This window comes from Pseudopipra pipra, chromosome 16, assembly GCF_036250125.1.
Source record: "Pseudopipra pipra isolate bDixPip1 chromosome 16, bDixPip1.hap1, whole genome shotgun sequence".
NCBI lineage: Eukaryota > Metazoa > Chordata > Aves > Passeriformes > Pipridae > Pseudopipra > Pseudopipra pipra.
In genome coordinates this window covers 980,364-990,433 of record NC_087564.1, presented here as the reverse complement: position 1 = coordinate 990,433, position 10,070 = coordinate 980,364, and the positions used below count along the sequence as shown (strand labels likewise).

Genomic DNA, 10,070 nt, shown 5'->3' with positions numbered 1-10,070 from the left:
CAGGCAAACACACTGTGGGTCACTCTGCAGCCGAGAAGTGCACGGTTTGGGAATTAATGGCACTTTTACCAGCAGACTTTGGTGTGTGTATTCCCAGGCTGCTATTGCTCAGGGCTGGGCTGCTTTACTGGCCCAGCCCTGGTGATTGCAATCCATTACTCTTGGGGGTAATCAGGCCCTGGGGAGGATGTTTGCAATCACGAGCCCCTTTCCTTTGCCTTTTTTTTTCCCCCTTTTCTTTCCCCTGGGAGCTGCTGGAATGGAGCCGGGGCCCTGACAAATCTGTTATCTTTTACTGCATCCGTCCCCATGCAGGGTGGAGGGCAGGGCCCTGTCCCAGCAGAGCCCAGAGCTGGGGAGCTCTTGGTGGCTGCAGGAGCCAGCAGTGGCTCCACTTGTGTCTCCTCTTGTCCCTCTGAGCTGCCTCTTGCCTTTGGGATGGGTCGCTCCTGTCTCCCAGGAGCCCTGCTGCTCCTGGCACATGCCTTAGCAGCCTGATGACACGTCCCATGGTGCTTTCCTTGGGAAGTAGTTACAGCACTCAAATGGGGAAAACAAATGTCTCCTCTTTCTTTTTTTTTTTTTTTAATCTGTGTTTTTTTTGAGCTGGCAGGTTAAAGAAACACTGTTAATCAGGGTGTGGGGGAAGAGCTTTGCTCAGAGTAGTGGGGCTGGTCCCTGCAGGGTTTTGCTTAGATAAGCAATTTTATCAAATCAGGGAGGATACCTGAGGCTTTGGGCTATTAATTCTGGATTTATTCCTAATGCAGGTCAAAAAAAGGTACTTGTGTGTGTGTGTGTGTCTCATTACCCAGCAGCTCCATGGTAAAGGAAGAACCTGAACAAACAACTGGGAAGGCAGTGAGATGCTTAGATTAGGGCAGCTGCCTGGTGAGGAAGTTTGTGCTTGTGCTTAATCAGTGATGTTGGCTGTGTGGGGCTCAGGCCTGGCCTCCTCAGCTTCTGGGCCTGTCAGGAAGAGAGATTTGGAAGCAAAACCAGTGAGACAGACATGCATATCTCAATCTTACTTTCTAAATATGTATTTTCTGGGTTAAAGAGGCTTTCCTGGCATTCCTTGTGCCAGGGGAATAATGTGGCTTAGACTGAGGTTTCCTGCACTTTAAGCAAGGACCCTCTTCTCTGACCTGCAACAGAGGGCAAAGGATATTTGCCTGGCACAGGGTGGGAACCTGGGTCAGGGATCCTCACCATCACAAGGGCATGTAGTGACAGGACAGGGGGGGAATGGCTTCCCACTGACAGAGTGTAGGTTTAGATTAGGTACTAGGAATAAATTCCTCTTTATGAGGTGGTGAGGCCCTGGCACAGGTTGCCCAGAGAAGCTGTGGCTGCCCCTGGATCCCTGGAAGTGTCCAAGGCCAGGTTGGACGGGACTTGGAGCAACCTGGGCTGGTGGGAGGTGTCCCTGCCCATGGCAGGGGATGGGACTGGATGATCTTTGAGGTCACTCTCCACCCAAACCATCCTGGGATTCCACAATCCCCAACATGAGCAGCTGCAGGCTGGAGGGAAGGGAGGGCAGCCCTGCTTCCCTGCCAGTCCCCAGGACACCCCCCACTCCCTCAGCACTGCTCTGCTCTCAGGGGAAGCTCCCAGAGGCTTGGGAAGAGGTCCCATCACCTGTTCCTGTAAGAGAAATCTCTCTGACACAGCAGAAATAAAAACAAAGAGCTCTTCTTCAGTGTTTACTTTTATTTTTAGAAGACAATAAGTGAGCGGGGCAGGCTGGGGGCGGAAATGGTGGCTCTGAAGTCCAGGCCCCCCCTCCGCCCTCGCCAGGAAGCTCACGCTGCACGTGCGCCCGGCTGGGATGTTTGTAGACAAAGAGTTTCTTGATGCTTTTTTTCCTCCCCCCTACAGTTCCCTTGCCCACAGGCAAAGAGGATTTGCTGGCTGACATGCTGGAGTCTCGCAGGGAGCCGGGCTCTGGGTGCTGGGCGACTGCGGCTGTGCCAGGCTGTGCCTGTTAGCAGCCCTTTGCCTTGGGTGGTGGGAGAGCTTCCCAATTTTTCTGTTTTCTTGGATCCGGGAATTCAATCGTTGCTGTGTGGTGCTGGTGGTGATGAGAACAGGAGGCTGAGGTGGCTCCCACATCCCTCCATCCTTCCTTGGAGCGACCGACCTGGACGGAGCTGCCACTTCCCGGCTCAGCTGCTGCCCGGCTCAGTGCCCTGCGAGTGCCCTGCTGCAGGATGAGTACGTAGCCCGGTTTCTCTTCCTCCTTTGCTGTGCCTCTTGGGGTGCCAGGATGTCCCTGGTGAGCCACAGGACTCTGCCACAGCCTGTCACTGCGATAGGTGTTCGTGTGCGGCTCCTTTTGTCCGCTCTGGCCAGGAACTGCCAACAGCTCGTGTGATGCCCCTTTTCTTCTTCCACCAAGGAGAGATGCTGTGAAAAACCAAGCTGAAAACCAAGGAATATTATTCTCCTTGTCATGCCAGTGAATGGGGCTGTGGTTGGACCAGGTTGTTGGATAGATATCCCAGTTGGCTACTCCAGGACCGTGTGCTCCTCGGGGAGCCGTGCTCTGCGCAGGGACACGCGGCCTCCTGGTGCCCTGTTTGGAGCTGTGTGAGTTATGGTGCTTGCTTTCCTTGGGGGTTGGAGTTCTCTCTGTGTCTGTGATGTCTCTCCTGTTTCTGTGGCAAAGGAACCCGATGTGAAGCAGCCCCTGGGCTGTGGGCAGGTGCTGTAGTGATGGGCAGATGCCCCTTGTAGGAGTCATGTCCTGCCATGGTGTTGGGGACACTCTGTAGCCAGGGCTGTGGCTGGTTCATGGGCAGATAGCATTTGTGTTTGCGCATAAAGCAGCATGCAAAGGCTCTTTCATAGAGCCTGTGACTGTCATACTGTGGCACAATCCCTGCTCTCCATGGTCTGGTCCCCTTGCAGAGCTCCAGCTGGAATCTGCAACCTCTGGAGCCAGTGGTCAAAGCAAAGGGCTGTCTGCTTTTGTGAAGAGGAGGAGGGCATGGCTGCTGGCTGGGAATGAAATGGAAGAGCTGCTGCTATTGTGGGGAGCTGGTGATGCAGCCCACCCTGCCCTGCATCTGCCGGGGTGTGACCGACAGCTGCCCACCCAAACGGGTGCCTGAAATGGCCTGGCCTAACCTGCATCCAGAGAGACTCTGTCTTGCCTTGAATGAGCTTTCTCCGTCCCCTCGAGTTGGCAGGGAAGGGAGCAGCTTGTTCCTGAGTGCTTGCCAATCCTAACAGAGAGTGTTTTACATGGACTCTGTGGCAATCCCAGTTCCTGCTGGGCAGCAGCATGGAGGGGAGCTGGAGAGGAGCAGGGCCGTGTCCCCCCTGCCGTGGCAGGACTGGGGGGGTGGCAGGCAGCCTTTGGCAGTTATCAGCTCCCCCTCTGAGCTCCTTTGCCTCGGAGGGATGTGGATTTAATCCCTCTTCGTGGACTCCAGCCCATCCCCTGTGCTGGTCCTGCTCCATTCCCAGGGGGTGTAACCCACAGCAGACCAGCAGCTTTCTCAGCCCAAAGCTTCCCTGATCACAAAGCCCAGCCCAAGGGGTAAAGCACTCTAAAGGCTGTGTGTGCAGCACTGCCTGGCTGATCTCTTCCCTCTCTGCTGTGGGTGCTGAGGGGATGCTGTGTTGTTCAGTCCCATGAGCAGTGTGTCCATGTCCCTCCCTGTGGGCAAGTGCAGCTCTGCTCCCTCCGTGAGCTGGGGTAGACTTTATAACTCCCAGCAGTCCTCTGCCAGCTCCCCCCCCTGAGCTGGCTGTGGCTATGGTAAGAGTTTATGGCATCGCTCTTATTCCATGTGCAGCATTCGCCTGAACATTTCTCCTTATTTTGTTCTCATCCTTATCTTTCCCAGGTGCCTGCTATTGGAAAGGGGGGGGGGGATTTGGCAGCTTGGGCAGCCCCTTCAAGGGCTGCAGGGCTGTGTTGGGCAGGTGACATCAGAGCTGTCCCTGCCTGGGGACACAGGGCTGCTCCCTGGCTCTGGTATCGTGGGGCTCGTGGGTTCCCCTCGTGCCTGATGAGGTACCAAGCTTTCCCATCTTACCTGGCACCAGCAAAGGGGTGGCTGAGGGGTGTGTGGGCAGGGACTGGGAGTCCCTGTGCCAGCTGCTCTGGATCAGGGGGCTGCAGAGCCTGGCACAGCTGCTTCTCCCCCTCCGATCTGAGCAGTGACTGGGAAACTCTCGCCTCCTCTTCATTAAGTGCTGATTTGGTGGCACATGCGATAGTTAAGGGCACAAAACTCTTTCAGTGACTATGAATTGAAAGCAAGAGCAGACAAACAAAACCAACCCAAGTTCCCAGGAATTCCTGAATGGTCTGTATTTGCTCTTGGCAAAAGGGGATTTTCTCCCCTTTCCTCTGGAGGAACCTGCTGAAGCCGTTTATTTCCACACTGCTTGGCTGGGACCATTTTATGCAAAGGAGTCAAAATCACTAATGTGAAAACAAGGGTTTGCCAGGCCAGTGATCCTCACTCTGCAAATACTGCACAAGATTTGGCTAAAAATGGAATGACTAGACAGTGTAGGAGCCAAACCTTCTTTTGAGAGAAGACGAGTGTGCTGTCCCTGTAAGGGGTCCTGTGTGGGCTGTGGGTTTGCATCTCTGGCTGTCAGTGCTGATGTCCTGGTGTATGGAATAAATCCTCTTCTGGGAAGCAGCTGCCACAAGACCATGGGACCAAACCTGCAATGAGCATCATTTTAGTCCTGTGCACGTCTGGAGAGTTTTACTCTGTCTGATAGAATGATCCCCCAGGCCTAGTGGCAGCACTGGAAAAATGGAAGGAGTAATCCAGGTTTGCTGCTGTTCAGCTCTGTCCTGCAGTGACAATAACAGGGAGCTTTTTCCAACTCAGTTTGTGTCCAAGTAGACTCTCTGCAGAGGGAAAAGGCCAAGGTGCCTTTCAGGAGTCAGGAGCTCATAGCTCCCTGGATGTCCTTTCTTCCAGCTCATGGAGGAAGAGGAGTCTTGACCCAGGGACTGTGTCTGCTCACTATGGGTGCCTGGACAAGTTTCAGAGAGCAAACCCATGGCCAGAGATGTTGGCAAGGCAAGAAGCAGCTCCTTCTGTGTCTGTCCTTAGAGGGCAAACCCCCATTTTCTTTCCATTCAGTGAGAATTTCAATGGCACTGTTCTGACTGCTAAAACCTGGTTTGGCATGGACTGAGGAGGAATGCTGGGAACTGCTCCTTCCAGCCCCCGGGTGCTGTGGTTCCCTATGCACAGCCACCAATGGGTTTTGAAGTGCTCAGCACTCACAGAAGCCCCATCTGTGGCTGTGGTGTCAGTCCCTGGCACTGCAGCAGCGAGCCCTGCTTGGCTGTGTTACCATGTGGGAAGGGGTTTGCCCTCAGGTGGGCTCTTCATGGAGTGCTGGTGACAGGACAGAGGTAGACAGCACAAACTAAAGCACAGGGAATTGCACTTAAAACACCAAAAATGCTCTTTTACTGGGTTAGTCTGCCCAGAGAGGTTGTGGAGTCTCCAGCCTTGGAAATGTTCAGAACTGAAGTAGAAGCCGTCCTGGGCATCTGGCTGGGAAGTGTTTGGACTGGGTGATCTCCAGAGGTTCCTCACCACCCTCAGCCATAGCATGGTCTTCATTCCTGAAGCACCAGGTGAAGGTTTTTCCTATGACTGCCACTGTTTAAGGAACATTTCCAGCTGCATCGGCTCTTCCCCAACTTCCTTCCCTGCCTCAGGACCTGGGGCTCCTGGTCAATGGCAAGTTGAATATGAGTTGGCAGTGCCCTGGCAGCCCAAAGGGCCAACCATGTCCTGGGGGGCATCAGGCACAGCATCACTGAGGGAGGGCGGGGGATTGTCCTGCTCTGCTCTGTCCTGGGGGCAGTTTGGGGCAGCACAGTGTCAGAAGGATCTAAAGCTGTTGGAGAGTGTCCAAAGGAGGGACATGAGGATGGGGAAGGGTCTGGAGAGGAAGCTACAGGAGGAGCTGCTGAGAGCACTTGGCTTGTTCAGCTGGAGGAGAGGAGATGGAGCACAGACCTCATCGGGGTCTGCAGCTTCCCCATGAGGGACAGCTCTGAGCTCTGCTCCCTGTGAGCAGTGACAGGACCCGAGGGAATGGCTGGAGCTGTGCCAGGGCAGGGTCAGGTTGGATCTCAGGAAAAGGTTCTTCCCCCAGAGGGTGGTTGGGCACTGACCAGGCTCCCCAGGGCAGTGGGCACAGCCCCAAGGCTGCCAGAGTTGTCCTGTGCATTTTGCCTTTTAAATTCTTGCAATCTGCATCTCTTGAGTGTGCAAAAGTTCCTTCTTTGTCAAAAATGTCCTGCTTCCCCTGTACTTCAGGAGCCCAAGGATGCCTCAGGTTTGTGTCAGCTTTCCAGGAAAAGTAGGGAAGAGCATCCCTTGGCTAAAAGGTGCTTAGAAAGTGAGGGAGGAAAGCAGTTTCATAATTAGCTGCCTAACCCTACCCTAACTCCTGCTGCTGCTGTGTGAGGGCGAGCAGGAGGGATATAGGTGACAGTTACCTTTTGCAGGTCATTTAAAGGTAAATCAAAGAGCTGCTCTGCAGGCTCGACTTCCCAATCCCTAATTTGTCCGAGTGACTCTTAACACTGGGTAATGAACGGGATGATTTGTCCAGTGCTGAAGGGCAAACCCCATTAGCTGTGTTGTAATAAAATTTCCCTGACACCTTTCCTAGTATCAGACACAGATCCATAACTACTTGGCTGAGCTTGCAGTCTCCAATTTACAACCAGAAAAATATTTCTGGCTGAAACTGGGGTTTTCAGGCTTCCACCTCTCAGTTGTCAGAGAGTCATAGAAGGGTTTGGGTTGGAAGAATCCTTAAAGATCATCTCATTCTATTCTCTGCCTGGATTTTGTAAGATTTTCTGAGGGTTAATAATTTTTGGGAGATGCTTTCTCCTGCCTTGGCAGCCCCAGCTGGGCCAGGAGTGAGGGAAGCAGGTCACTTGGTTGTGTGCATTAATACGAATTCAGTCCTGGAGCAGGGTTCCTGATGAGCAAGTGTGACTGAGGGTGCAATTCAAATATTCCTTTTGCATCAGAGTCCAGCTCTAGTGAAGCAAAATAATGAGTTGCAAATCATTTTCTCTGTTGTGTGTTTTCCCCCCACAAATTGCCTTTGAATATAAATGCTGGAGCAGACAGCAGCTCCACTGTGGAGACTGAGGCCAGGCTGAGATTGTCTGAAATTCAGTGATGCTGAAAGCTGGCAGCTGCCTTTTCCTGTCTGCCACAGGGTAAATGTGCAACAGGCAGGTGAGTGACAGGCACGTTGGGGGCTAAAAGCACTGGTATCATGAGCTTGGAACAGAGGAAAATGGAGCAATGTTGTGATACGGCACAAAAAGCACTGAGAGGCCTCTCTTTAGTGGGTGGATTTTTCCTCTCTTATCCCTAATGGAGGAAGACTTTATTCTGAAGCTTTCTCTCCTGATAGCTTTGGGCACTTCCCTGTGGTGCCTGGGTTTTGCTATCAGAAGCAGCAGTGAGCATCCTGCCAGGCCTGGGGGGCACAGCCCCATAGGCTCACAAGTGCTGTGTGTCCTGGAGCATTGGCTGCTCCCCTTGGGCAGCAAAGCCCTCGTCCCACAACAGTGTCTGCTCATGGTCTCACCCCATTGATTCCTTTCCCTTCCCATCTCCATGTTGTTCTCTGTAGTGCCAGGCTGGCCTAGAGCCAGGACAGCCTGGATATGCTGGTTTTTTCCCCACAGTGTCACTGATTCACACCAGTTCCCACTCCTGAGGGAGGGTTTCTCTTTTCCCAGTAGTTCATCCTTGTGCCTTGGCTTCCAAATGGGGCACGTCCCCTCCCCCACTGCCCAGGCTGCAGGATAACGAGCATGTGGCCCTGTAATTAATAAATTATCGTCAGTATGGCAGCGAGTAAATGTGTTGGGCACTCTTGCCAAGCCAGGCATATTTGCTGGGGTCAGGAGGAGGCACTAATAAATTTTGGCTGCTACTGCCAATTATAGTGGAGGAAGGATATATGAAAGTAAAAGCCCGTAGTTCTTACTCACACATTTCCTTTTCACTGCTGAGTAAGAAATTAATGTAATCCATTAGCTAATGCAATCCATCATCAATCCAGTGACTGATAATCATCCTGACAGAGGACAGCACATCCTGCTTTAATGTTGGAGCAAGGAAGGGAGGTTTGCCTCCCCCCAGAGTGTGCTGTCACACCAGTGTGCCCAGGCTCATGGCTGCTGGGATCATGGAATCATGGAGTGGTTTGGGTTGGAAGGGGCCTTAAAGCTCATCCAGTTCCACCCCCTGCCACGGGCAGGGACACCTTCCACTATCCCAGGTTGCTCCAAGCCCTGTCCAACCTGGCCTTGGACACTTCCAGGGATGGGGCAGCCACAGCTTCTCTGGGCAACCTGTGCCAGGGCCTCACCACCCTCACAGCCAACAATTGCTTCCCAATATTCAGCATAAACCTTCCATCCTTAAGCTTGGGGCCATTAAGATCCTTTAAACTGAGCTCATTGCTCAGACCTGAAGGGTGGGATGAGCTGAAGCCGCTGGGTGGGACAGTGCTGGACCAGACGTTTCTGGGGTTCTTGGCCCCATTTGAGTGGGAAGTGATTGTTCTCCTGTGCTGGGCTCGAGTGTCACTCCCCTCTCTGTTATGAGGTGAGGATGTCCCACGTTCTGTCCAGCTCTGTGCTGGGCAGGCTCTCTTTGTCTCTCTCCCTCCCATTGGCACAGGCTGGCACTGCTGGAGCACGGATATCTGCGTGCTGGACCGTGGTCTCTTGGCTGCCTGGAGCCCAGGAGGAGCTGCTGTGGCCCTTGAGGCGAGGGGCAGGATGGACCTTGCCAAAGAGGGAGTCAAGGCTGGACCATGTTCCCCATCTCTCACTCCCTGATGGCTGGTTGAAAAGATGTGCTGGTTTTGGGGAAGCCAAGCTGACATCTGGCCCGCCAGTGTGAGCGTTCAGCATGTACCATGCCTTAGTTCCATTTTCATGTTTCAGGGAGAAATATGGGAGAGACTGGAGGGAGACGCTGTGCCTCACTGTGCCAAGGAGCAGTAGGTGCCAGGGCTGGGGGCTTCCAGCCTGTCCCCGTGTTTCAGTGTTTTCATACAGCCTGACAAACACCTCCTGGCATCACAGCACTCCTGGGAAGTGCTGGGAGCCGTTGGGATTGTTGGGCAGTTGTAGTTTTTAATTGGAGCAATGCCCTGTGAACTGGCTGTGACTGAGGAAGGTATGAGTGACAGTGGTGAGAACCAGGTACTATCACAGCTGAGGTTTCACTGCAGCAGTGGTTAAATACATCTATTTAATCTCTGTCCATTATGTCAGTGTTCCAGAGTGAGTGCTGTGTAAGGAAAACAATTCTTCCTGATTCCCTTTATATTTGGTCTTGTTTTTCACATTAAGTTGCAGGGAGGGCTTGCCTTTCCAGGGAGGATCCCTTGGGAAGCCTGTGCTGGGCTGAGCTGTCCTGGCTGTGCAACAGCCACCAGTGGCCACTGCTAGATGCTTCCCACCTGTGAGATCTGAGCTGAGATCCCTGGAGTGATCCCAGGGGTGTGGAGTGAACACAGTGCATGTGCTGGTGTGTGACGGGGGCAGAAGTGAGGACAGGAGGCAGGAGGGCTGCTCTCACCCCAGAGCTGGGGAATGAAGGAAGTGGGATAAAACCTCTTGCCCTTGGGGGTTTGTTTTTCTGCATATGGAAATCATTGCTGGCAGGGATGTGAGGTGCAAGTACTGGAGAGGGACAGGATGGGCCAGGCCCGAGGGCAGGAGTGCAGGCCCTGCTTGGTTTACTCCCCTGAAGGAACACTTTGGAATCCTTGGCTTTCTGCCAGTCTGGGGGCAAAAGAAAAACAGGGATGATAAATGGATTGAAGTTTGGATGTGTGTCAAACCCTACAAGAGGAGAGGCTACACGAGAGCTGCAGAGGGACTTTTGATAAGGGTGAGTAGTGATAGAACAAAGGGGAATGGCTTCCAACTGCCAGAGGGCAGAGTTAGTTGGGATACTGGGAACAAGTTCTCCCCTGTGAGGGTGGCGAGGCCCTGGCACAGGTTGCCCAGA

The 10,070-nt window shown here is 53.3% G+C and overlaps 1 protein-coding gene across 1 annotated transcript in view; it reads left to right on the top strand.

Moving 5' to 3' along the window:
* The first annotated feature begins 2,202 nt into the window (after positions 1-2,202).
* Positions 2,203-10,070, top strand: part of LOC135422882 (ankyrin repeat and fibronectin type-III domain-containing protein 1-like) — a 220,454-nt gene continuing 212,586 nt past the window's right edge. The window contains exon 1 of the mRNA XM_064672436.1: positions 2,203-2,220. The gene's annotated coding sequence lies outside the window, so the exon portion shown is untranslated. The remainder of the gene's footprint in view (positions 2,221-10,070) is intronic.